At 60.7% G+C, this 3,843-nt stretch overlaps 1 protein-coding gene across 2 annotated transcripts in view; it reads right to left on the bottom strand.

Annotated features, from left to right (window-relative positions):
• Window positions 1-3,417, bottom strand: part of ADGRL1 (adhesion G protein-coupled receptor L1) — a 36,808-nt gene extending 33,391 nt beyond the window's left edge. For both annotated transcript variants that reach the window (XM_029913610.1, XM_029913611.1), the window contains exon 1: window positions 3,306-3,417. The gene's annotated coding sequence lies outside the window, so the exon portion shown is untranslated. The remainder of the gene's footprint in view (window positions 1-3,305) is intronic.
• Window positions 3,418-3,843: the final 426 nt, after the last annotated feature.

Genomic DNA, 3,843 nt, shown 5'->3' with positions numbered 1-3,843 from the left:
CTGCTTTCCACGCTGGCCTCGGTGGGAGCAGAATTGGACTTCCAGGGAGCCAGTGTGGGTTTACACCCCAGCGTAACCGAGAGCCAGATCCGGATTCGGCACCGTCATGCCAGCGTCGCTGAGCTCCACCCCCGCTCTCTCTCTCGTCGCTAGTCCCACACCCTGAACCTCGCCTGTCCCTTGCTGACGTTGGCTGTTGGGTGAGTGGCAGCGCGGGGGAGAGCAGATGGTGGGCACCGAGCCAGCGCCAGGAGAACAGCCGCGCCTTGAAATGTGAGGAGAGGGGTGGCCAATCCGCTGCAGCGATGCCACCCGGCAAGCATTTGGGCAGCGCGTATGTCGCCTTGAAATGTGTTGCATGAGCGGGTGGGAGTGGGGGGGGGGGGAGACATGTCAATTTCCATTTCTCCCAAGGAAGGAGCGGCAGATGGGAATGGAAATCGGGGAGTGGCACAGGGGCCCAGCTGGTGTAAACAGGCGAGGGATAAACCCTACACCGAATCACAACGCCTTGGATCTGGCCCAGCTGACACGGGCAGCCACATGGTGAGGAGGCAGGGAGAGGAATGCTCTGCCTCTCGGATACCGGGTGTGAGTTTGGGCATGTGCAACATGCACGGGTGTGCATCTGGGTGCATGCGTGTGTGAGGTGTACAGATGTGTGCAATGTACAGGCGTGTGCATCTGTGCACATGTGAGTGTGCAGGATACAGACATGTGCAATGTGCAGGCATTTGCATATGCGTGCATGCGTGTATGCAGGATACAGACATGTGCAATGTACAGGGGTGTGCATATGTGTGTGTGCAGGATACAATCGTGTGCAATGTACAGGCATGTGCATCAGTATGCATGCATGTGTGCTGTGTACAGACATGTGCATTATGCAGGTGTGTGCATATGTGTGCATGCTACAGACATGTGCAATGTACAGGCAGAGGCATCTGTGTGCATTGTGTGTGCCGTGTATAGACATGTGCAGTGTACACACATGTGCATGTGTGTGTGCAGGATACAGACATGTGCAATGTGCAGGCATGTGCATCTGTGTGCATGCGTGTGTGCAGTGTACACACATGTGCAATGTATACACCTGCATCTGTGTGCAACTGTACGTGTGTGTGCGTGAAAACTCATTCAGCTGGGACCTCAGGGCCAGGCCCTTAGCTGGGAGAAATCAGCGGAGCCTGGCAGGCTCCGATTTCCAGCCCTCCATCTCTGCAGCTCTCTCCTCTCCATGCTCCGTCGCTCCCCCCTGCCATCCGTCCCCCACCCTTCCCGCCTAGCCCTCTCTCCAGCCCCATCCCGCTCACAGCCCAGCCCGTCTGAGATCCCAGCCCAGTCTCAGCGGGGTGCCCCCGTGCTGTTGTGGGGGCAGAGTCAGTTATATCCTGAGATGAGGGAGGTTGTCTGGGCGCGTCCCCCGCAGAGCTGAAAGGAAAAGGAACAGGAATCGGAGTTAAATCGGTTAAGAGGATGCGCTGGACTCTGACGCCCTCTCGGCTCCGGCTCTGTCTGCGAGGAGAAACCAAAGGGGGTGTTACCAGGGCTCCCCTCCCCCCCAGCCCAGCCCCCCGGAAAAAGACAGTGCGTCAAACAACAGGAAGCAACGCCCCCCACCCCTGAAATGACATGCCCTGGCTCGCGCTACACAAAGCGGCAGAGAGAGGACAGGGGGTGTTTGCTGCAGACCCAGAGGGAGAGAGGCGCCCCAAAACCGGCTCCCTTAGACAGCAGCGCTGGCTTCAAACCCCCCCCCCCGCTGTTCCTTCTCTTTTGACCCCCAGTGGGCATGGATGAGCTGTAGCAAAGATCCCACCATGCACCCCAGAGCTGGGGTCACTCTCCCGGGATCCCTTTGGGGTACCTAGGGTTTGGGGCACCCAGTGGGGGCCGGATTTGGGGGGCCGAGCGCCTCCTGTTGCTTCCTATGCTGGGACCTGGCTAGGGTTGCCCTACCCTCCAGGATTGTCCTGAAGTCTCCAAGAATTTAATCTGTAATTAAAGATTATGTCATGTGATGAAACCTCCAGGAATACGTCCAGCCAAAATTGGCAACCCTAGACCTGGCTCCCTTGGAGGCCAGGGAGCTGTCACAGAGCCAGCTCAGCCTGCCAAGGTGGGACTTCCTGTTTTTTCCAGACCTGCTTCCTGTTTTTTCCAACCCTGACTTCCTGTTTGTTCCCTGAACCCCACTTCCTGTTTCCATGCAGGAGGACTTGCTCCTCAGGAGGGAATTTCCCAGGCCCAAGAGGAGTAGGGGACTGTCAGCCTGGCCTGGTTCCAACACACGTGCGGCTCCGGTCGCTGCTGGGTGTGTGTTGGGAAGGGGAACTGAGTGGGGGCAGAGGGGTGTGCGCACATGCAGAGCACACACGCATGTGCCCGCATCCACACGCACAGCACATAGGGAGCACATGCATACACATGTGGAGCACACACACACACACACAGTCTCTCTTCCCTCCCCAACTCCAGGTCTCCCTTCTGCTCCTCTGTGTTTATCTGCCGGCCCTCCCCCCGCTCTGGCCTCGGGCAGGAGCTCCCCAAACCCAGCCCCGCTCAGGGGCCCCCGTTGCCAGAAACCTGCCCCAGAAGGACGCTCCCTCCTCAAACGTAGCTCCAGGATCCTTCCCACCTGAGTCCCGACTTCCACCCTCCCCCATCGCTCTAACCACTAGACCCCACTCCCCTCCCACCGCATGGGGACACGTGGGTCGCCAATCACTTCTCCCCACTCAGCCCCCTCCTGGGACAGATACACTCCCCCCCACCCCAGAACAAGCAGGGCAGGCCCCCATCCTAGCCTTGCTCCTCAGCGCCCCCTTGGGATGGGCAGGGTACTGCAGGGTAGCCTTAGGCGTGGCTGGGACGCGAGGCGACCTCTAGGGGTGACGCTGGGCAGTGCCGGCTGGAGAGCCTGAGGGAACCGCAGGGTCTGTCTGTGTCCAGCAGCCTCAGCGGCGAGACGCGTGATACGCCCCCCCCCCCCCCCCCCCCCCCCGCCCCCCCCCCCCCCCCCGGCCCCCCGGCGCCCCCCGGGGGGGGGGGCCCCCCCCCCTTCCCCCCCCCCCCCCCCCCCCCCCCGTGGCATGTTCTCCCCCAAAGGATGGAGCCAAAGCGAGGCACCCAAATCCTTTAGCCCTAGCCCCAGTCATTCCCCCCCCCCCGCCAGCGCCAGGGATCAGGGAGCCGGTTCTGGGGGGTCTCCCCCCGCTTTGGGTGGGAGGTTTTTCACAGCAAGGAGGGAAGCGAACAAATCGGACCCGGACACGGTTGTAAAGAGCAATGAGAATGGGACTCACTGTATGGGACACAGTCATACTGGACCTCCAGGTACTTGTAGGTTCCGGGGCAGGGGTCCGGGAAGGCGTCCGATCCAGCCACCACCACACACTGCGTCCGGTTATTGCACCTGGGGGAGAGAGAGGGCCCGGGGGCCGATAAATTAAAGACAGTCCCGTAGCGATGCTACATAACGGTGCCGAAATGCGGCCACCTCTGGGGTGTGTCAGGGCAGTGCAGAACCCTGGCTGAAACAGGAGCAGGGCTGGGCAGGGAGGGATGTCAGGAAGCGATGAGGAGATGGCTGGCCTTGGGATAGGGCCAGGAAGCTGGGCTTCATGTCCTGACTCTTGTGAGAAACATGGGGAGGGCGCGGGGGGGCCTTCAGTGACCTGCAGGGGGTCAGGGCCTTGGTTTTATGTCTTGCCCTAAAGGCAGCACATTCAAGCCTCAGACTGGGAGTCTGGACAGTTCAGGGGAGTGGTGCCTAGGGGTTACAGCAGGGAGGGCTGGGGTCAGGACAGCAGGGCTCTATTCCCACGTCTAGGGAGTGGTGCC

The sequence above is a fragment of the Terrapene carolina genome, unplaced genomic scaffold (assembly GCF_002925995.2).
Source record: "Terrapene carolina triunguis isolate 2854851 unplaced genomic scaffold, T_m_triunguis-2.0 Scaffold746, whole genome shotgun sequence".
Taxonomy (NCBI): domain Eukaryota; kingdom Metazoa; phylum Chordata; order Testudines; family Emydidae; genus Terrapene; species Terrapene triunguis.
The sequence above is the reverse complement of the archived record's forward strand: the minus strand, read 5'-3'. Positions and strand labels throughout refer to the sequence as shown.